Source organism: Acinonyx jubatus, chromosome E1 (assembly GCF_027475565.1).
Source record: "Acinonyx jubatus isolate Ajub_Pintada_27869175 chromosome E1, VMU_Ajub_asm_v1.0, whole genome shotgun sequence".
Classification (NCBI taxonomy): domain Eukaryota; kingdom Metazoa; phylum Chordata; class Mammalia; order Carnivora; family Felidae; genus Acinonyx; species Acinonyx jubatus.
The window spans coordinates 12,710,378-12,734,896 of NC_069397.1; the positions used below are offsets into that span (position 1 = coordinate 12,710,378).

The 24,519-nt window shown below is 40.5% G+C and overlaps 1 pseudogene; it reads right to left on the reverse strand.

Moving 5' to 3' along the window:
• Positions 1-1,159: 1,159 nt before the first annotated feature.
• On the reverse strand, positions 1,160-20,657 carry LOC113592566 (TAR DNA-binding protein 43-like; annotated as a pseudogene).
• Positions 20,658-24,519: the final 3,862 nt, after the last annotated feature.

Below are 24,519 nucleotides of genomic sequence, written 5' to 3' on the forward strand. Positions count from 1 at the left end.
CAGGGCAATGAATAATCCCTGTCCCACAGACTCACACCCACCTCAGTCCTTCAATCCCACAATCCTTTGTCTGTCTTCACTTGAACTTTCTAGAACTTGTAAAAGAAAGCTTGTGAAGTGGTGGGGGGGGGCATAAAAATAGAGGGTCAGAGAGCTCTGGCAGCCTATTTTACTGGACAACCTCCTTCTCTCCTTCTAGATATCATCGAGAGGAGAAGCAAATTGGAGAGTCTGTTTTCTAGTTGTTTTGCTTTCTTGTTTTGGTCCCTAAAGTCATTAAAAACAGAAAGAGGAGAGAAAAGGTGAGAGAGGCACAGAAAGGAGAAGAGAGGTGTTGGAATGAGTTGTAGGCAGACAGATGAAGTCTACAAATAAAATGTGTCTTTTTTCTTCTGACATCTCACAGAGCACTTTGTCATCTGGTCATGATCAGGTAGGCAAAAAGGGGCTGAGAAACAAACCAAATTCTCCATGGGCTCATTGGATGTGGCTAAGAACACATGATGCCCAGAAAGGATACCATATTCACCCTTGTTTAGAGTTATAGAGCCACACCTGCCAGCCTAATCACCTCTCTGACATCAGGTATGGTTCTTGAGTGACAATGAAAGGAGGGTAGGTGGAGGAGCTTTCCAGTGGTTGGTAGGGAGCATGAGTCCACGGGTGGTTCTGAAGGTCCCTGTCACCTAGAAACCAGAAAATGGGGTTGCTGGTGCTCAGTACACAGATTATCCAAAAGGCTAATAGAAAAGGTAGAGCATGGCATAGGCCTTCATGAAGACTTATCAGCAGCAAAAAAGCTACTTGAAAAATTTTGGATTTTGGTAGATTTAGAGGTCCCTTACTTTTATCCTTTACCTCATACAAGCTCAGCAGCACTCTACTGCTTATGTCCTTGTTTTTCCAGATACTCAGCAGGGTGGGTGACATGGGCTCCTGGGCAAAGATGAAAATTCAGATGGTGATGGCCAAGCCGAGGTCTTAGGGTCGTGACGTTATCCACTGGAAGATGAACAACTTGCCACAAACATTAAACATGAATCTAGCTTTTCAATGTTCTTGTAGTTATGGTGCTTGAAGATACAATGTTCCTCTTCCAATGTGACTCTTAAGTACCTACATCACAAGCAGGTGGGAAGGCCTTGACACAGACAAAGATTCAAGCAATGGAGATGAAGGCAGTGCTGTCTTTACTATCATTTCCTTGGCTTAGACAATTCATGGTCATGTCCACAAAAGCTACATTAGTGATGATGACAGCAATGACAGAGAAGAGAGGCCAGCACATGCACACCACTGTTGGCCAAGCAGAGGTCCAACAACTGCTGGCAGGTAATCTGGGGCAAGAACAATTTCCAAAGGCAGGAGTTAACCACACTAGTACCCAAAGAGCTTGAGTATCTCCATGGGCTGCCCTGCTGAAAGTAGTCTGGTTTCCCTTCACATGGTAGTTACTCCTGTAGGAACTGGACTACAGTTCCCCGTTAGCAATAACAATAGTTTCATGCTCTCATGGGCAGCACATACACTAAAATAGTAATAACAATAGTTTTGTCTGATTCTGGGAGGCTGTGGTCCGAGGCAGTGATGAAGGTAAGAAGCTACAAGTGGTGTCCTGCTCCTGTAGATGAAGGACAGGGGGCATAGGGTCCTGATCCAATGTTTTGAATGGAAAGAAAGGACATCTGTCCAGAAGATCTGACCTCATCACACTCTCTGATCGCCTGTTTTTGCAGTAAGAGTTTGTCCAATAGAAGACCCTCAACTTGTAGCCGTCCTGGGATGTCTGAACTCTTTCATCCCTAACTTGTATACACCTTAGCAAATCTGCATTAGGGTGTTTGTTAGGTGGGGGTTGGTTCAAAAGGTGAGGTAGGTCCCACAATGCAGGTATATTTTGGTTGATGAAACTTGTGTCCTCATCCAAGTGCCGCTGCATTCACCCCAACTTGGGATTGAGGTGGAGGAAGGCCCTGTCAGCCTGAGCATCCATGGTCTCTAACTCCACACTCAAAGTCCCTGAAGAGATCACATTCAAGGCTCAGGGCCTCCCCACTTCCTTCACCTCCGCCACTTTAGTCTTCTGCACCATGTCTCATGTGAACATCCCTTCCTCATCTTCTCCTCTACCTCCTCATTCATTTTTTTCTTCTCCAGGATTCTCATCTCTCCATTGGCTCTTCATCTACTAATTCTTTCTGCTGCCACTGAGAAGGTGGCATACTCCTCAGTCATCACATGAGACCTCTATGACACCATGAACCAGATCTCTGTAGGCACTCCACCTGACATTACCAGGGTGTGAAAGTATACCACTCACCAGTACCAGATGTATGGGAGAAAACTGAGGCTTCACAAGTGATGGCTGGCAGAATGCAGCAGCTTGGATATTGCCACACCCTGCCACCCCAACTCTAAAGGAGGGACACCACTGTCACACCACTGGGGACAGCAGTTTCTGGGATTAGATAGAACAGTAACTACTACTAAGAAGAAACTCAATCTCCCACAGCAGGGCCAAGAAGCAGCCTCCACCTCCTTAGCACATTCATTTTCATCAGATAGTATGTTGGGAATTCATCTCTATGTATTTATCCCCTTCCTATGCAATGATTACCAGGAAAGCAAAATTATTACCCTGTTTTTTTTTTTAATTTTTTACAGATCATCTTGTAGTCAATCCAATATTAGCACTTTCATTATAGGGTCCTATTTTATGATGTCAAAGTCTGATATTCTGAAATGAATTTTGATGTTTTAATGAGTTAATGTTGCAAAGGCTAGCACTCTGTACTGGTCCTTATGCAGTCACTGGCAATAAGAACGAAGGTGTGATGGGTCATTAAAATAACCTTCTATTACTTCTCACTTTCTATGTATGTTACCTCTTGTCACAAAGGAACTGAAAGTTCTCACTTGGCATTGTCATAAACTGGCACTTCAGAGAGAGGAGTCTCTGTATACAGACACCGACTCTTTGCACAATCTCAGGAAAATAAAAGTTTGTGCTCCTACAGTCAGCTGTCATTTTTACCCATGGACTGTTTTCCCCACTACAGCTTTAAAATTCACACCTGATTATCCTCAGACATCCTGAATCAGCATATGGGTTGAAAGCAGGTTTATTTACTCTTTTTTAAAGGCCTTGAAAACCACATGAATATGCTCATTATTTTGAAAGGAGATGTCTCATAAAGAAGAACTATTTCTACCTCACTGGTTACACAGCTTGGAGGGCATGTTCCTAACACTACAAAGTAGACAAACAAAGTCTATCTCAAGAGGAAGCCTTCACTTTCAAGTTTTCTTTCCCCACTTCTGAGTGTGTAACTGGCATACACATACCCAATGGATAAAGTTCTCTCTTTAGCATGGTATCACGTTGATGTTGGGTGTGTGTGTGTGCGTGCGCACACATGCACGTGTGTTTATATTCTCCCTCTACTAGCTATGTATTTTACTTTTTATATGCCTGGACCCTAGCACAGTAGCAGGATGGTTTTTATGAGTTTTACTGAATGCTTTAAATTGTGTCTAATTTCTACAGGTTGGAATTGTCAAGTTTTCAAATGCAAAACTCAGGATCACCTACATAAAAATCACTCAGAGGGTACTTGTTAAAAATGAGATCCCCAAGGCTCCACACCTAGATCTACTAAATCAAAATATAGGTATAAGGCCCAGCCATCTACATTTTCACATTCTCAGGTATATTTATGATTTTCAAAGTTCAAAGACTTCTGGTATATGAACTAAAACACTACAATATTTACCCAGATATTCACCTTTTCTTTAAGGCCCAATGAGATCTTGAAAGGAGAAGAAAAAGAAAAAAGAAAAGAAAGAGAAGAAAAGTACTCCTACCCTTGAACTCCAGCCATTTCCTTATACTCCTTCTCTGTCTTCTACCCTATCCATTGGGCAATAAACTTCTCCAAAGATTTCCTTACACATCAGAATTTCAAACTATAAGTCCTAGCCCAGACTCCCCGCCCCCCCAAAACAAAATGTTGAGATTCATTTGGCACAATAGGTATTCAATGATCCAAAGAAAGTTCGCTGGGTTCAATTAATGGCTGTATAATGGCTTAGCAATTCAAATGGAAACTACTTGAAGGATTTACTGATAAAGCCACTTAAAAACCCCTCATTCTTTAAAAAAATTGTCTAATTTCACTCATTTTGGCTGATGTTTCTGACCCAAATACTACTTCTTTTAAGGGTGTTTCTACAATGCTCAGCTGATACAGCACTGGAAAAGAGGTCATGGATATAAATACAACAGTGATTGACCTGAGAACTACTCTGAAGTGAGGGAAAATAGATTCCAAATGACTGCCCATCAAAGAAAGCTCTTCTCCTGATAATATGCTCAGCAGATCTGTCAGTATAAACTCCAGTTTCTTCCCAGGAATCTCAACCCTGTGGAAAATGCTGCTGTCAGACCCCAGGTTATTTATCATAACAGTTATTGAATACTGGGTCACTTGAAAAAAGAAAAATATATTGAAACTCGCAGTCAAAATTTCTTTCTTTAAGTTAGATGTGGGCAACTGAAAATTTCTTTCCGCTGTCCAGCAGTCTATCCCATAGGATTGTCACTGATAGGGCTTCGACTCTCCACTTTCATCCCCCCAATATCACTTTTAGTTACTCTATGTTCCAATCAAAATGAAGAACTCAAAGTTCTTTGCCAACTTCCTGTATCTCCCTCCACCATGTTTATACTCAGAGTTACTGCTCTACTTGGAATCATTATCCATTTGCTCTTTGTAAAATAATTACTGAGTCTATCACTTTCAAGAAAAGTTTTCCAGGGATTCCTGATTTGTCAGAACTTTAAACATTGCCCCTAAAAATCAATGAATGTCTACTGTATTTTCAGTAAACACATAATGAGTGTTAAATAAAGTGAGTCAATGTCACAAAAGTGAATAATTTCGAGACTTACAATAATGCTACACTAATCAATCAAGACATTGTGATACTGGTGAGGAACCAACAAATATATCAGTGGCACAAAACAGAGAACCCAGATGTAGATTCCTAGAAATACAGTCAACTGATCATGGACAAATAAGGAAGGGCTGGGTACCTGGGTGGCTCAGTTGGTCAAGTGTCCAATTCTTGACTTCTTAGCTCAGGTCTCACTCTTGATTTTAGCTCAGGTCATGATATTATGGTTTGTGAGTTTGAGTCTCACATCAGGCTCTGTACTGACCACTTGGAGCCTGTTTTGGATTCTGTCTCTCCCTCCCTTTCTGTCCCTCTCCGGAGCATGCTGTGCTCTCTCTCACACACACAAAACAAACAAACAAACAAACAAACAAACAAGAAGCAAGGGCAACAAAATGGAGCAAAAAAAAAGTTTCTTTAACAAATGATACTGGAATGAGTAGACATCCACATGAAAAGAATGAATCTAGACACAGACCTTACACCCTTCACAAAAATTAACTAGAAATGGGTCAGAGACCTAAATGGAAAAGGGAAAACTATAAAAGTCCTAAAGAAGAAAGTCTAGATGACCTTGGGATATGGCGATGCCTTTTTAGATACAATAATGAAGATGAGATCTATGAAAGAAATAACTGATACACTTGACTTCATTAAAATTTGTAGACCTGCTCTACAAAAGATAGTATCAAGAGAATGAAAAGACAAGACAAAGACTGGGAGAAAATACTTGCAAAAGACACATCTGATAAAGGACTCCTCCAACATATATAAAGAGCTCTTAAAATTCATCAAAAAGAAAACAACCTGATTAAAAATGGGCCAAACACCTTAATAGACATCTCACCAACGATATGCAGATGGCAAATCAGTGTATGAAAAGACGGATCACATCCTATATCATCAGAGAAATGATAAATTAGGTAAATGAAAAAATAAAGTGGTCCATACAAACAATGGAATATTATTCAGCACTAAAATGAAATGAACTATCAAACCATGATAAGACATGGAGACTTGAATGCATATTAGTAAGTAAAAGAAGCCAATCTGAAAAGGCACCATACTATATGATTCCAACTATATGACACTCTCGAAGAGATAACACTATGGAGACAGCAAAAAAGGCTAGTAATTGACAGTGAATGGTGAGTGAGGAAGGGGATGACTAGGCAGAGCACAAAGAATTTTTAAGGCATTGAAAATACTCTAATATTATAATGATGAACATATGTCATTATATATTTAACCAAATCCATAGAATGTGCAATACAAGAGTGAACCCTAAGGCAAACTATGGACTTGAGGTGTTTATAATGTGTTAGTGTGAGTTCACCCTTGGTAAAAATGTACCATTTTGGTGAGTTATGCTGACTGGGTAAATCTACGGGCCAGGGAGTATGGGAAATTTCTGTACCTTACTCTCCATTTTACTGTAAACTTAAAACTGCTCTAGAAATATTAAGTCTTCTTTTAAGAAGTGCATAGTGAAGCCCGTGAATCAAATGAAATCAAGTGAATCAAATGAAAATGTTTCATCACAAATATGTTTCTTGAAGATAATCTAACTTCCATAAATCCTAATAGCCTCAGGTATCAATATAATTATTATCTTTTATCCTCCCAGATTAAGTATAGTTTAGAAAACAAGCCTTCCACAACCCCTCTTCCATGAGTTAAATGTGTCACATGCTTCCAAGTCCATTTTCATGCTCTATCTTTGCTAATCCTTTAAATCCTTAGGTAGAATGTGATCTTTGCTTCTTAAAGAAATGCAATACAACTTGGCTGTGGCACATTGTACACCACAGTCACTTGTGTTTGTACTTTGTTATCATCCTATGTACATTACTAGGTCACTTACTTTTGCAAGCAAGGATAATATCTTAGTTATCTTTTTAAGTTCTGCAGGGGATAATAGAGTGTAGCATAGTAGACACTTAGAGAATTATGACTGAGTCAAACTGTATTATATACATCTCTATCAAGAGCTAGGTCAACATCGATAAGATATAAACTGCGTTTCAAAATCAAAGTCATTGTAAGAATCAACTCACCATGAGACTGTGTAATGCCAAATCAAGAACATATTCAGATCAGCAGGTGATTTGTATGAATTATGGAAGTATTTCCATTAAGTAGACAAAATTAACTGCTTTCTTCAGGTTTCTATCATTGACTCAATTCTCTCATACACACCTGCTAGCCCAGGTAATGCTACTGCCATTTCTCACTTGAAAGATGGCAATAATATCCTTATGTTCTGCTTTTGCACTTCAGATATATGCCCACACAACTGTGAAAGTGATTTTTTAAATTCTTTATTTTTTTTAAGATTTCAGGAATAGAATTTAGTGATTCATTACTTATATAAGACACCCAGTGCTCATCACAAGTACCCTCCTTAATGCCCATCACCCATCTAGCCCACCCCCACCCACCTTCCTCCAGCAACCCTCAGTTCTTTCTACGTAAGAGTCTCTCATGGTTTGCCTCTCTCTCCGTTTTTATTTTTGCTTCCCTTCCCCTGTGTTCATCTGTGTTTCTTAAATTCCACGAGTGAAATTACATATTTGTCTTTCTCTGACTTATTTCATTTAACATAACACACTCTAGTTCCATCCACATTGTCACAAAAGGCAAGATTCCATTCTTTTTGATGGCTGAGTAATATTCCATTCAATATATATACCACATCTTTTTTATCCATTCATCAGTTGATGGACATTGGGGCTCCTTCCATATTTTGGCTACTGCCAATACTGCTGCTGTAAATATTTGGGTGCATGTGTCCCTTTGAATCGGCATCTTTATATCCTTTGGATAAGTACCTAGTAGTGCAATTGCTGGGTCATAGGGTAGTTCTATTTCTAATTTTTGAGGAACCTCCACACTGTTTTCCAGAGTAGCTGCACCAGTTTACATTCCCACCAACAGTGCAGGAGTGTTTTCCTTTGTCCATATCCTCACCAACATCAGTTGTTTCTTCTGTTAATTTTATTCTGACAGGTGTGAGGTGGTATCTCAATGTGGTTTTGACTGACATTTCCCTGATGAGGAGTGATGTTGAGGATTTTTTCATGTGTCGGTCTATTGGACATCTGGATGTGTTCTCTGGAAAAGTATCTATTCATGTCTTCTGCCTATTTCTTCGCTGAATTATTTGATAAAGTGATTTTCCTTCCATGACTTCACCTTGCTCCTATGATTAAGACCAAAATCCTTAAAATGGCTAAAACACCAGGTTCGCTCCTACCTGTCTTTATCTTGTGCTACTCTTCCATTATTTCAGTTTGACCACAGTGATCTTCATTTATTTGTTCCAATTTCATTATGTTCCTTTCTGACTCAGAGCCTTTACAGATCCTGACCCCACCGCATAAAATCCTCTGCTTCCATCATTCTTCCTACCCAGTTAGCTCCCTCTCATCCCTTAGATCTCTATTTTAAGGTCACCTCCTCATGGATGCCTTCCTGACCTCCTAAAGTGGGTGTCTCTATCACAGGCTATCATAACACTATGTAATTTTCCATCATTTTGTGGTAGTTTATAATTATGTATTTTTTTGAGAAGTGATTAATCTCTGTCATCCTCATTAGTCTGTGAACTCCATGTAGGCAGCTATCATGTCCATTATGCTGGTGATATGTGGTAAGTGTTCAAGAAACCTTCCTTTAAGGGATAAATGGGTGAAAGGGGTTGGTCAAGTTGTGGACTTCCTTAAGATCATGCAGTCTTGAGACCCCCACAAGCAGTCTTCTGGAAGGGATAAAGCCTGAGCAATGTTAAGTCCACCACCTATTAGCTTTATGACCTCAGATAATTTCTTAAACCCCTTTCAAGCCTCATTTTATTCTTCTATAAAGGCAAATAACATTTTACAAGGCTGCTGAAAAGATTAAATAATTTTATATCTCTCTAGTGATAGCCATAATTTTAATTAATAAAGAATTAACTGTCTGTATATTTGTTTAGTATCTATCCCTAATGCTCAATTTATAAGCACCAAAGAATATGGACCATGCCTGTCTTACATACTACTATGCTCCAATGCCTAGCTTAGTATGTAGAACACAGTAGGTGATAATTATTTGTTGAAGATAAAATAAACATAAAAAGAATTTAGCGTGGTACCTAGCTAAATTAAGCATTCAGTAAATATCAATGTCTACCATAGATTGAATGTTTGTGGCCCCCTAAATTCCTATGTTGAAACTTAATCCCTAATGTGATGATATTGGGATATAGGACTTTTAGGAGGTGATTAGAGACCTTTGGGAGGGCTCTACCCTCATGAATGAGATTTGAGTCCTTATAAAAGAGACCACAGAAGGTGAGCATCCTTGTCTCTTCCAGTATGTGAGGACATGGCAAGAAGACAGCCATCTAGGAGCCAGGAAGTGGGTCCTCCCTAGACACTGAATCTGCCAACACCTTGATCTTGGAACTCCCAGCCTCCAAAACTGTGAGGAATAAGTTTCTGTTGTGTATAAGTTACCTGGTCTGTGGTATTTTTGTTATAGCAATCCAAATGGACTCAGACACTTTTCTTCCCTCCCTTCATAGCAAATTCCCCAAGACATTCCCTCTAGCACTGTTGTTCTTTCATTTGGGTGGAGGTAGAATCAGCTGCTTGCATTGTTCATTAATTCACAAGGTATTTACTGCAGATAGTGTTATTATTTTAAAAATTCAAAATTGAATTTTTAAAATAATAACACTCTCTTTTTTATGGGCAGAAAAAAAAAATCCCAACAACAATGATTTGCTGAGCACAATTTATGTGTCAACTGCAACAAAATGCTCTATCAGTACTACTGTTCCGACTTTGTAGAAGCAGAAGGTAGACACAGATAGGCTACATGACTTAAGTAACAAAGACAGAATTAAAATGAGCTTTCCATGCTTCTGTTCAATACCCTTTCCTCTGCACTTAACTGTCATTGCACATGAGCAAATTCAGCAGTTCTCATCAGGCCTTCTGTGATGGTCAATGAAACTTCTTTCATCAGACAGCTGAAATATGCTCTATTGTTTATGAGACAGTGAAATGAGTAATGAAATTAGGTTAAGTGGGAAAAGGGAGAGGCACAATACTATGCTTAAAGTATTTTTTTAAACTTCTGCATAAAGATTCTCTTTAGCTTCCTGGAGCCAAAGAGAACTAGTGTTTATGAAGTCCAACACATATTAAAAAACAGTACAGGGGCGCGCGCCTGGCTGACTCAGTCGGTTGAGTGTCCAACTTCAGCTCAGGTCATGATTTCACAGTTTGTGAGTTTGAGCCCTGCATTGGGCTCGCTGCAGTCAGTGCAGAGTCCACTTTGGATTCTCTGTTCCCCTCTCTCTCTGCTCTTCCCCCACTTGCTCTCTCTCTCTCAAAAATGAATAAACATTTATTAAAAAATAATAAATAGTAAAGATTTGTTGAATGCCTTAAAAAAGGAGACCTAGTTATAGTCTTAACTCTAGGCTAAAATTCAAATTGCAATTTAAAGATTCAAACTCAACCTCCAACTATTATTTCAAGAGCCTTGTGTTCATAATAAAAGTTTTTGGTTATTCTTTCTTTTTGCTCTCTGAACACGCCTGTGATGTACCCATTGTTTTCATTCTAAAGGTATGAAATTTGTCTCGTGATTGTCAGTTACTGGATGCAGGATACCAAATTATGAAATATAAATATAAATATATATATGTGTTATATATATGTGTGTGTGCACATGTGCATGTGTATATATATGTGTGTATATATATAGAGAGAGATGTATGTATATATATATGTGTGTGTGTGTGTGTGTGTGTGTGTGTGTGTGTGTATGAAGCTAGGACCACCTTTGGTCCTAGTTCTGCATCTAACTAATTAGGAATAGTAGCTAATACATGACTGATCTCAACCACTGTTTTCTACAATATGAGCTTTTAGCCAAATCAAAATCCCATTCAAATAACATCTCTGCCACTTACTAAGCTCATCTTCAAAAGGGACATAAGAACACATATGGCACAGTGTTCTTCTGGAAAATAAATATCACAATGAAGGCATTCAGCTCTGTTTTAGAACACAGCTTATATTTAGTATATGTGAAGTCCACTTCTTTAGTTCCTCTTTGCTGTAAGAAATTTTCACTTTTTAAATCACTAGTTTTTTAAGTGGTAAGAAGTAGGAGAATTACATTTCTGCCACATAACAAGAATTAAAGGTTTGTGAGGAAGATAATGGAATCAATCCAATTCAATAAGATTTGCAGATTGCACTGAGGCTATCCTATCAGCTAAGTGAGAGGTAGCTGTCCTGTCTAGAAGACCAATTTCCATTTTAGCAAATGCATCCAATGCCCAGGTATTACAAGCCTTGATGGGAATATAACTGACATATTCATATTCTAAAGCTTGCCAGAAATCCTCTTCTAAATGGCCTAAGGGTAACAGAAATGCTTGTAAAAAATCATTGTCATTATACAAAGAAAACTTGATATTTTTAAATGAAAAAAAAATTAAGTTTATTCATTTATTTTGAAAGAGAGAGAGAGCATGAGCAGGAAAGGGGCAGAAAAAAGAGAGAGAGAGAATCCCACGCAGGCTCTGCACTCTCAGTGAGGAGCCTGACACGGGGCTTGAAACTATGAACTGTGAGATCATGACCTGAGCTGAAATCAAGAGTCAGTTGCCCAATGGACTGAGCCACCCAAGCATCACTAAGTGAAATTTTTAAGTAAACATATTGAAGTAACTCACCGACTAGGTGGTAAACTTAAAATTCCAAAGTGTACACAAACTAAAAGCTAGTTTCTCATAATATTCTGATAAAGGTGTTAGTGACAAGGGCAAATATGCTGTTGAGCTCAGAGCTTAACTTCTTACAGCTTAATACATAAGAGACAGACACTGTGTAATAACATAGACTCCATAAAGGCTAGTGAAAAATCTTTCACTTGTATCATGAGGTAACATTTACCCTTTTAGATATAGGAAATTCTAGCAACATGGGTTAATATACTAAGAAAACTTGCTAGAGACTAGTTATCATAAATTTCCAGACTGTTTTTACAATTGATAGGCATTTCCTTTGTGTCTTATTCTACTCAGGCTGCTAATAACAAAACACCATAGGCTAGCTGGCTTAAAACACAGGAATTTCTTGGGGCACCAAGGTGTCTCAGTCGGTTGAGCACCTGAATCTTGATTTCGGCTCAGGTCATGATCTCGTGGTTCATGAGTTCTAGCCCCACATCAGACTCTGTGCTGACAGTGTGGACCCTGCTTGGGATTCTCTGTCTCCCTCTCTCTCTGTCCCTTCCCTGTTCACTGTCTCTCCCTCAAATTAATTAATTAATTAATTAACTAACTAACTAATTAATTGAAAACAAACAAACAGGAATTTCTCACAGTTTTGGTGGCTCGGAAATCCAAGACCAAGGTGCTGGCCGATTCAGTTCACTGGGGAAGGTGGACCTCCTGGCTTGCAGGACTTCTCTGTGTCCTCACTTGGCTGAAAGAGAAGGAACTCTGCTCTCTTCCTCTTCTTCTAAGGACACTGATCCTATCACAGGACCCCAACCTCATCATATCATGATCACCCTTCCAAAGGGACCACCTCCAAATACCATCGCATTGGGGGTTAGGGTTTCAATAAAAGAACTTTGGGAGGATACAAGCATTCAGTCCATGACACCTGGTAGTATAAAAATCAAACACATCAATCTCTTAGTGGTGTCCACCACTATTTAGGTGATTAAAAATTAATAGGGGTAAAAAGAACAACCCCCAAACACTTTGATAAATTCAGCAAGACACTTCATCAATTTTGATTTCTGCTTGGCAATCCACATTATTTTAGCCTTCTATTTCACGATTTCCCACAACACTAAAAGAAAATGTCATTTGAATATCAAAGGAAAATCATTCAGGATGTCAGATTACAACATAAAAAAAAATAAACATTTTAGGTTCCATTTCATCGTGTTGGTAACAGACATTGCACAAGTCAATGTTACTTAGAGAAACACTGTCATCTTCATAAATGCCATATTGTAACTTGGATTATTCAGAAAAAAATGCAGACAAACCATGAGCCCATCTTCAGGAATAAGGATCCATGAGGCTCCAGTAAAGGTCATACAAATAATTCATTTCAGGGAGCTTCTCTCTTAGCCCTTATTTTACCTCTCTCCATACCTTTCCTTCATAGACTTTCTCTGGCATACAACGTAATTCTAATAACCTGAGAGAATGAACCCAGGCAAATGAACGTTTTATCTATTTCTAATAATCACTGGCCACACAATGTTCATGTACAAACACATGCACATCCAAGCATTTGCCTATCAAACACCCACCCCCCGTACTCACCATATATGCCCAGAAACACCTATGTGAAAAGGACAGTTAACATTTACAGTTAGTATATGAACCAGACACTGTAATAAGCATTTTACAGGTATTTCATTAAAATGTTTTTTTAATGTTTATTTATTTTTGAGAGAGAGAACGAGCAAGCAGGGGAGGGGCAGAGCAAGAGGGAGACACAGAATCTGAAATAGGCACCAGGATCTTTTTTTTTTTTTGATGTTTATTTATTTTTGAGAGAGAGAGAGAGAGAGAGACAGAGTGTGAGCAGGGAAGGGGCAGAGAGAGAGGGAGAAAGAGAATCCAAAGCAGGCTCCAGGCTCTGAGCTGTCAACACAGAGCCTGATGTGGGGCTTGAACTCATGAACCGTGAGATCATGAACTGAGCCAAAGTTGGTCACTTAACTGACTGAGCCACCCAGGCGCTCCTAGGCACCAGGATCTTGAGCTGTCAGCACAGAGCCTGATGTGGGACTCGAACTTACCAATGCGATATCATGACCTGAACTGAATCAGATGCCCAACCAACTGAGCCACCCAGGTGCCCCTACATGTATTTCATTTAAAAGCTCATTTAATCCTCAGCTCTGTCTGATGGAAATAATTTCATTCATGACCTCTGCTGAAGAGACCACCATATTTTGCCCATGTAATCCCACCGCCCATCAGGTCCAGGATACTGGAGAAGACATCTTCTTAGCTGAGGAGTATCTGTCCCAAACCTGGGATAAAGTCTATCTTTAAGAAATTCATGTTGCCGCTCATGGGAATACAAGTTAAATACAAAGAGTAAGGTAAATGGTAAAGTAAAATGTAAGATAATGAGAAAGCCAAGACACATGGGGGCATAACATTAAGTTGGAGTCCTAGAATGAAAAGCCATCAATCCCAATTGCTGGGGTACTTAAGCCACTGGGACCCAGAACCACCCTCAGGCACCTGCTCTTTTCAGTTTGTTTGGCTCTTTCTGAAGTCCCATGCCTATATACTCATATAACAAGTTCCCTGACTGAGAAAATTTTGAGTTAGCCTCAACTCCTTAAAACTCAATTAGTCTAACCAGTACCACCTACCCTAAATCTTTGAAGATGGATCATATACCAAACATCCTCAAAAGTACTGGGACAATAGTGGGTTTTACCCCACAAATCATTCCCAGAGAACAAGATCTGTTTGGTAGTTATCTTCAAGAGCATTAGATCTAATGGAAATGACTGGTTATTCTCTATTTTCAATGAGAAATGAATGATTAAAAAAGGTAGGGGAGGGTTCCCATTGTAATAGGAGGAATTTCAATGAAATTTCCTTTCAAGTAATGGCTTATTTTACACTGGAAAGACAACAGAAGGAGTCCTCTCTGGATGCAAAAGACAACAAATCATTTTAGAGAAGCAGGAATTTTTAAAAATTAGAATTCAATGCACATGTCCCTCTCTGAGTCTCCCCATGCCATGACGGGTGCACCACGGTAACCAAGAATCACCTCATCAGCTCTGGCACCCCAGGGTCCCACGGAGCCATATGGAAAAGATGGCAGCCTGCAGGTCTTTACTACACATTGCCAGAGGAAACATCATGAAAAGCCCCAACAGCAGCGTTTAGAGTCCAAATACCTCAATTCAAAGTTTAACTCTACCTATTCTAAGTTTCTGTGTTAGGATCTGTAAAGTGGAGAGGAGAATACTTTTATCAGATATTGTGAGGATTAATAACCATTACCATGCAGAAAAGCATCATGGGAGCTGTACATCCCTATAAATTCTTAATATTTTTGATAAGAAGAAATTTCTTACAGAATAATTAGTAGTGAAATTCACTTAGGAGTTAAGAACGTGGACTCTAGGATCACACAGACCTAACTTTGAGAGCTAACCTTCTAGATCACTAACCAGGTAATATTGGACAAGTTATTTCAATTCCAAATCTCAGTTAGCTGTAAAATGGGGTGAAATAGCAACTCACCTCATGAGCTGGTATGATATTAAGTTACAGGAGATCATGAGTATAAAGCATCAAGCCCTAAGATTCACACTCATTATGTACTGCAAATGTTAATAGTAGTAGCAGCCACATTAAGTGGTATTTCCAATACTATTTATAAACAGAGCATCATCCCAGATACAGAAACACCTTGGAATGCCCATTCCCAAGAAGTAACTAAAGAGCAGGAAACCTTGAATGTGATACTCATTTTTTATACCAACCAGCAAGTGGCATCGCTTAGGGTGCACCGTGTTCACTTCTCATGCTAATAGCAAAAGGAAATTCAATGTAGCTTCTCCAGCCACAAATATACAGTTGTCCTTTAGGAAGAATTTAGGACTGGTGAACCATGATGAGGAATTATATTCTCCTAACATCAGTGTTCATTGTTTCAAGTCTTCAGATATAACCTACAGACAAGGCTGAAATCTGGCAGGAAGAAAACACTTTTTGCTGTAATAAGCTAACACATCCTTAGAGCTGTCATTTTGACTCCTACTTAAATATTCTTTCATTTACCCAATCATTTAACATATATTTAATGGCATAGGACCAAACATTGGCTATTGACAGTAAGCAAGGCACATACGGCCCCTATCTTTTACAGCTCACAGCCCACTGAGTACACAGATGAGATAACCAGCAATTACCATCCTGTGTGTGGAAGTTGTGTTAGGAGAAATCTGCTTTGTGGGTACCTGGAAAGGAAACCCTCCCCTATTCTCAAGGTAACAATTCCATAATAATCAAGACACTGAACTGGTCTCCTCTCCCTATTAAATTATGACTCTCAAAGAGAGAATCCAGCTTACTCGTCTTTATTTTCTCCATAGAACCAGAACTATTACTTTCCACAGGTACTTGCCTAGCATGTGTCCAGCTGACTGGCCCACTCAACATCTATTCCAACCTCCTTGTACTTTTCTGCAAGACTGGAAAGTAAAAACATCCCCCAGCCACCTTGTTCATCTGGCTATCAGTGTGACTTTGTATTTGCATGTAATTGGCACAACCGAAGAGTTGTTTTAGAAATGTGTTAAATGGAGATAAAAGTAGTCCTAGAACCATCCCTTAGTGGTGTAGACTTCAGCAGACACATGCAGCTGGAGCCAACAAATTCAGCAGTGACTTGCTGGGTTATGGCCGAGATGGAATGAAACTGGGGCCAGAATTTTGAATAGCAGCCCCCTGACCTCCTGGGATTATAACCGTGACAGGGCTAAAGCAATTTTGGCGGGACTCTTATTCTGCAGTCCTTCCCAGAGGCTCAGCCTAACCGCTGTTTCTCCAGCATTTTAACAATGTTATAGCCAACTAATTCCCTGTATGAAGTCCCTTTCCACCCAAACTAGCTGGAACCATTTCTGTTATCGGTAACGAAACCCCCATCTTCTGAACCAAATGGAATTTGTCAGAAATATATACCAGGCCCCACCGTCACTAACGTGAAGCACTAGAGCATAAGATGAAGCCACACATGGTGTGTAAGAATAGTAAGAAGGAGCACACCATGGCCAGACCTAACTACTTAAATAATTCTGCTTCAGATGGTTTGTGAATGTGTTGGTCTGTCAGTAATCTGGAGCCAGTCAAGGCAAATCAACGTGGTTCTATTGCAGGCTTAAACTGGCCTGCAACTAAGTGGACAATCTAGCAAATTTAAGGATGTGTCGTGGTCTGCACAAAGGTCTAGAAAGAAGGAAGTCAAGAGCAGGCACACTGTAAAGAAGATGGGGACTTGACCAGCAGACAGGAGAAACTTCCCTTGGAAGGCTTGATTCTGTCGATTATAAAAACAATGAAACTCACCATGTAGGTTCTCTACCTAATTCCTTTGGGTCTGCTTACAGATTCATTATAGATTTTTAAAAATACCTAGCTAGTTGCCAATCATGTGGTGATTACTTTGCACCCACATATTCATTTTCTTCTCTCACCCACTCTTTCTAGATCCATTTTATAAGCGAAAGCCTGCAGCTCATGAAGGTAATTGATATACCCCAAGTCTTATAGACACTGGTTGGCAAAGCGGGGATTCTCTGGCTCTGTGACACCAAAATGAAATTCCTGAATGACAAGTTACATCATGCTGCCCCCTGCAAAGAAATTCCTTCCAGGGAGAGAATGCAGTGACCAATTGCCATTAGTATTCATGTCCTCTTGCCAAGCATAGTCTCTGTGAAATAAACAATTGTATCTGGTTGTACAACAGTCTCTTTTGAGTTGAGATAACCTGATTTTTCAGACCCCATCGACTCCCTCAAATCTGATACACCAGTGAGGTAAATTGGAGGAATTGACCAACTCAAGAACAGGCTCAGAACATGCTGGACCCACCAAAATGCTGCCATCCTTGGGCTCCCAGCCTGGATAGCCTCGTTTGTAGCTGCACACTGAAGAAAAAGTTCCCACTTAGACTGAGCAGACGTACAGGGCTGCCTCTGCCAGAAAAATAGTGGCAGGAGCAAACTGCACATTGTCTTTGTTTCATGTTCACCAGGTATAAATATGAAACAATGTTAGAGCATGGGAGGAAAACACAAGGAGCCTCCAGACATAGACCAAACACACATCTGGTGTTTACATGAAAGCATGCAGGGAGGATGTGCAGTTTCAAGGACTGCTAGGCAATGACAGTGGGTCCCTTCCCTCACTGGCTCCTGGGAGATCATGGGGCTCTGGATCTCACAGTGCTATGGCATTCCATAGCCTTGAGACCAGAACATCACTGACGTTTCAGCAGTTACCCCATTCACTTTCCCAAGGCTTACAATACATTCTCTAGAAATAACTCCACACTCTATGTATATCCTTTCTTTTCAAAGGCCATAACCCCTATTTCTCTTTCTCCTCCCTCTGTCATCAGGAGGCTGCTGTGGTTTAGGGGGAGGCTCTTGGGTGTTCACCATGGCATGCCATGTCACCATGGCATGACACAGATTTCTGAGCTATTTCGGTAGGAGGCTTGTCCCATGTTGTCCTCACATGAAAGATTTTCAAAGGTTGTAGAATTCCACAGCTCAGTCTTATCTTGACTAGTCCCTAAAGTGCAGGTTCCAACAACAACAGGGAGTATTAGCAGCTGTTTTCATGATGTAATTTCAGGATCAACAAGAAGCCCTCTCCCACACTCATAAAATTATATCTCCATCTGGCTAATGAGGCCTAAAAATTCACAGATTTATTCTTTTAAGCTGTGGCTTCCTGCATTTACCACATTTCAAATACCCCTAGGAAACCAGTATATTAACCTTTTTCAGTCATTAACATCCTACTGAGCTTAGTTTCTCATAAGTTCCACCTACAGGAAGGTTTTAAAAAGTAGGACCAGAAAGGGGAGCCTCAGAATATGAGGCTTTAAGACACAGAAGGGATGGGAGTGGGAGGTGGAGAATGGTCTCTGCCTTTCTGGAGCTCAGCTCTAGGAGGGGTGCGGAAGGGAAGAGTCAAATGCATGGTTTACAGTCACTCCCTCCACGACTCCCCCACCTTCCTGTGTTCTATATGCTATCTGAATAACCTATGTTATATTTTTCAAACTAAAATAAGGAGTTCAAGTTGAGCTTCCACTGAAAACTCAGTACTAGAAAAGAAAAAAAAAGATGTGGTATATATCTACAATGGAGTATTACTTGGCCATCAGAGAGAATGAAATCTTGCCATTTGCAAATATGTGGATGGAACTAGAGGATATTATGCTAGGTGAAATTAGTCAGAGAAAGACAAATATCATATGACTTCACTCATATGAGGACTTGAAGATACAAAACAGATTAACACAAGGGAACGGAAGCAAAAATAATATAGAAACAGGGAGGAGGACAAAATATAAGAGACTCTTAAATATGGAGAACAAACAGAGGGTTACTGGAGGGGGTGTGGGAGGCGCAGTGGGCTGAAACATTAAGGGGCATTAAGGAATCTACTCCTGAAATCATTGTTGCACTATATGCTAACTAATTTGGAGGTAAATTTAAAAGTATATAAAAATTAAAAAAAAAAAGACAGGGTAACTTGATCCTCTGCAAATGTAACAAAGGCAAAGTCCTGGAACAATTTGCGAATGAAGCTGTCTACCACTTCTCAGTCCTGGCAAAAGAACTGCTGCAGCTTATAGGCAGTCACGTCCCTCTGGAAGGCACCCGACAAACGCCTTCCTGCTTCTCAAAAGCTCATCTGGGCTTCGATGAGATTCAGGAAGTTTGAAGTCACACCATCGTTCCTTGATCGTATGTCTCTACAGGTGACATGACTTTCACCTGGGTTTCCTGTTCCGTAAAACAAACACAGCCAAACCCCTTTGAAGGACTAGTGTGAATATCTCTCCTGACTTGAACCATAAAACCTCTCCAAAGCCACCAAAATATTCTTTCAGATCCTGTTTGGTTGTTTTCCATGGGAGACCTAACACTATTAAATCAGACGTTTTCTGGATGGCTCTCTTCACTTTCTCTGCTGAAGAAGCAGGCATCTGTCTCGTCCCTTTTTCTTTGGCTATCTTTGGGATAAGTTGACGACAGGTACCAGATTCCCCCAGCCAGCATCAGGGATGTGCAGAATGTCTTTGACCAGCCGGACACCTCTCATACACTGAGACGCTAGATTCCGGTAGTGCAGTCCACATGCTCCCAACAAACTGGGCTGTCACTGTGGACAGCAGCACTGTCCCATCGTCTTCCGATGGTATTTCAATGGGCTCGTCATTCTCATCTTTGGTCACCCGAGTACATTCACACACCTGCTCTTATTTCTCCACTAGGCCGCTGCTAGGAAGCCTGACAGGGAACCCGAAGCAGTGAGGGATCCAGGAGCAGCCCAGCTACCGCTTCGCTCCGACGAAATGGCCACCTTGTAACTCTTTACAGAAGAGGAAAAAAATACCACCTTGACCGCCACCATTTAATAACCTTGCTCTAAGTGTTGAGAAAGCAACCACCCATCCCCAAAAGGAAACTTGGGCAGGCTACACGTATAGGACATATGGAGCCTATACTTGCAAGTGCTTACTTACGTGGGAACATGGAAGGGTCACCTGAGTCCCTGATGGCCCAGATGGGGTTCCTTGGAGGTGTCTGAATGAGTTTTCTTGTGTGCTCCCTTAGAGAAAGCTGGCCGTGAGACGACGCGGCCAGAAACTAGGAAGCCCTTTGGTTCCATCAGTGAAGCACCACCTTTTGGGGAGGAACCAATGCTCATGGAGATATCCCGGGCCACATTTGGTTTGTTGGTTGCTGCAGCTTTTGGCTTCTTTGCACCAAATTGGCTGTGTTCTCATTGGAAATGGAAAACACCTGCGCGATGGGATCCATCCACGGCAATGCCCTCGTGCGATTGGATTTGTTTTTACAAAAGGGGGAGATTTGACCATTGCGCTTTCGTGTCCTCTCCACAAGTAGGAGTGAAACAAAGGCTGATGTTGGTTTGCATCTTGTTTGTGGATCTATGGCCACAGGTGTTATCCATATGAGATGTTTTCTCTACCTCTGGATGCTATTGCTAACACCAATTTGTAAACGAGCTCCGTTAATGTGTTTCAAGGCAAGCTCTTGTAAACATTGGGCATTCTAACACTCAGGAAGATCAGAACAAACTCAAATGTTTTTCACATTCACGTGAATGGTGTGTGTGTGTGTGTGTGTGTGTGTGTGTGTGTGTGTGTGAAATTCTCTACATTCAGAGTTTTATGTTACTGCAATAAGAAAGTTGCCTCACAGGAAGGGACACAATTGATGGCCCAGAGAGAGAAGGAGAGATAAAAATTGAACACACCTGCCCTCCCCGCTACACCCACACCCACACCCACACCCCCTTTCCCAATAGTCAGAAGAATGAGGAAGAGGAGGAAGGCAGGCAGATGCTAGTGATTCTAAACCCACCCCTCCCCCTCCCCAAGCACAAGCACCAGAATTGGTGCCCATCCCATGGCCTGCTCCTTCACGTCTTCCACAGGGCTGAAAAGCAAACAGAAACAAAGCCACTTTAGCAGGAGGGAAAGACAGACGGAGATGGGAGATGGGAGATGGGAGATGGGAGATGGGAGATGGGAGATGGGAGATGGGGGAAGGGGAAGGGGAAGGGGAAGAGGAAGAGGAAGAGGAAGAGGAAGAAGAAGAGGAGGAAGAAGAGGAGGAAGAAGAGGAAGAAGAAGAAGAGGAAGAAGAAGAGGAAGAAGAAGGTGGCTGACGCTGATGTGCAAAAAAAAAAAAATGAAATAAAAAGATAAAAGAAATGTAAAAATGTTATTCCAAAACTATAAATCTGCCCGGGGCCTTGCCAGTGGCTCCCTTGCCACCTCTCCCTTCCCCTCCCTCCCCCACTCCTCCTGTTTCTGCATCACTTGGTGTGGCTCCAGTGATCTCCTCAGCCATCTCCAGTGGTGGGGCCTCCAGTGAGGGCGACTTTGGGCCACTTCCTGATGAGGTTCAAATTGGAGCACCTACCAAATCAGCAGAAGGGGGCCAAGAGGTCCCCTGGGCTTCAACTGCCCACTTCAGACTTTCCCACAGGAGCCTGATGGAGGGGAAGTGAACTGTTTGACTTTTTAGTGGACACAGATGTGACATATTCAGTACTAAATCCCATTCAAGGTTGATTGCTTATTTAAAACAGACATGTTTTTGGAGCTTTCAACATCAAACACAATACAGATAATCAGGCTTTATTCTTTGTTGTTGTTGTTGTTGTTGTTGTTGTTGTTGTAAAATCATCACTTGAATTTGGTACTCTCTGCATTACAAGCCTTTGGGGTGGGCAGTGGAATTGCCTTGCTTCTGTCCCAATGCTGAGCCTGTCTGTAATTGTAGTTATCAAAAATTGTGGCCGTTATAAACAAAACAACACGTTTTATCCCTCGTTTTACAAGAGGTATCAAAAAAAAAAAAACAAAACCTTAACAAATACACCCTTGTTCTACCCTGACACTCACTTCAGGATCCATCCCTGAGGGAGAAGCCTAATCAGCTTTTATGTGACTTAATTTTATTAGTTTACTAGTACCTGTTTCAGTTTGTCAGGGAAAATTACTTCAAATGATGTTTCATTTTGTCTGTCTCATACAGTGTCCATGGGTGATTGTTGAGAGGATATACGTTAAATACATAAAAAGGTTTATAGGTAAACTTTTAAAATGGCTTCCCAGATCTTTGATAACCTGGGACTTCAAAGCTTTGCTGAGTTAAGTGATAAATTGGGTTAAATTCATCGGACATCTAAGTCTTTTTCACATAAGATAAAATACTAAAGGGTGAATTACTAAACACAGTGTATTTTGTTTTGTTTTTTGTCTTTTGCCTTATTCAGAAAAACTAAAGACACTTCTGTCTGTTAGTAAACATGTTTCATGCTTTTTTTTTAAGATTTGTTTTTAGGTCTATTTCCTTATTTTTGAAAGAGAGAGAGAGAGACAGAATAAGCAAGAGAAGGGGAACAGAGGATCCAAAGCGAACTCTGTGCTGACAGCAGAAAGCCCAATGTATGGCTCGAACTCATGAACCGAGCCATAGATCATGACCAGAGCTGGCGTTGGAAGGTTCATTGACTGAGGCACCCAGGTGCTCCCGTAAAGAAAATTTTAAGAACACCTATTTCTGTATGCATTTAAATGCTAATAGACTGACACTTTAGAACAGTGTACATTTAGGCAATTGAGCATAGGGCCATTCCTTAGAAGTGTATGGAGTTATTATCAAACTCTTTTTGTAAAATTTAAATTCAAGTTAGTTAACATATAGTGTAGTTTTGGTTTCAGGAGCAGAATTTAGGGATTAATCATTTACATTCAACACCTAGTGGTCCTCCCAACAAGTGTCCTTCTTAATGCCCAACACCTATCCCATGTCCCCTCCAGCAACCCTGACTTTGTTCTCTATATTTAAGGGTCTCTTAGGGTTTGCCTCCCTCTCTGTTTTTATTTTTTTAAATTTTTTAATGTTTATTTTTGAGACACACACACACACACACACACACACACACACACACACACACTGGGAGTGAGGGAGGGGCAAAGAGTGAAGGAGACACAGAATCTGAGGTAGGCTCCATGCTCCGAGCTGTCAGCACAGAGCCCTATGCAGGGCTCAAAACCACTAACTGCGAGTTCATGACTTGAGCTGAAGTCAGATGCCCAATCGACTGAGCCACTGAGTTGCTCTAGTCCCTCTCTGTTTCTATCTTATTTCTCTTTCCTTCCCTTCCCATTTGTTCATCTGTTTTGTTTCTAAATTCTACATATAACTGAAATCATATGATATTTTCTTTCTCTGACTTACTTTGCTTAGCAGAATATACTCTAGTTCCATCCATCCACTTTGTTGCAAATGGCAAGATTTCATTCATTTTGATTGCTGGGTAATATTCCATTGTATATATACACCAATCTTTATCTCTTCATCAGTTGATGGACATTTGGGCTCTTTCCATAATTTGGCTATTATTAATAGTGCTGCTATAAACATTGGGGTGCATGTACCCTTTTGAATCAACATTTTTATATCCTTTAGTAAATAGTAGTGCAATTGCTGGGTCATAGGGTTGTTCTATTTTTAATTTTTTGAGGCACCTATATACTGGTTTTATACAGGTTTTTATATACTGTGTATAGGAGCCTATACACAGTGGCTTTACCAGTTTATATTCCCCACACTGCAAAAGGCTCCCCTTTTTCTACATCCTTGCCAACATCTGTTGTTTCCTGAGCTGTTAATTTTAGCCATTCTGACAGGTGTGAGGTGATATCTCGTCATGGTTTTGACTTGTATTTCCCTGGTGATGAGTGATGTTGAGCATCTTTTCATGTGTGTATTAGCCATCTGGATGTCTTAATTTTTTTAATGTTTATCTTATTTTTGAGAGAAACAGAGACAGAGAAGGAGACACAGAATCTGAAGCAGTCTCAAGCTCTCAGCTGTCAGTACAGAGCCTGAGGTGGGGCTCAAACCCAGAAACCATGAGACCATGACTTGAACCAAAGTTGGACACTTAACTGACAGCCATTCAGGCACCTGCATTTGGATGTCTTCTTTGGGAAAATGTCTGTTTATGTCCTCTGCCCATTTCTTCACTGGATTATTTGCTTTTTTGTTGTTGTTGAGTTTGTTATGTTCTTTATAGATTTTGGATACTCACCGTTTTATCTGACATGTCGTTTGCCAAATGTCTTCTCCCATTCTGTTGGTTGCCTTTTTGTTTTGTTGATTGTTTCCTTCACTATGAGGAAGATTTTTATCTTGAGG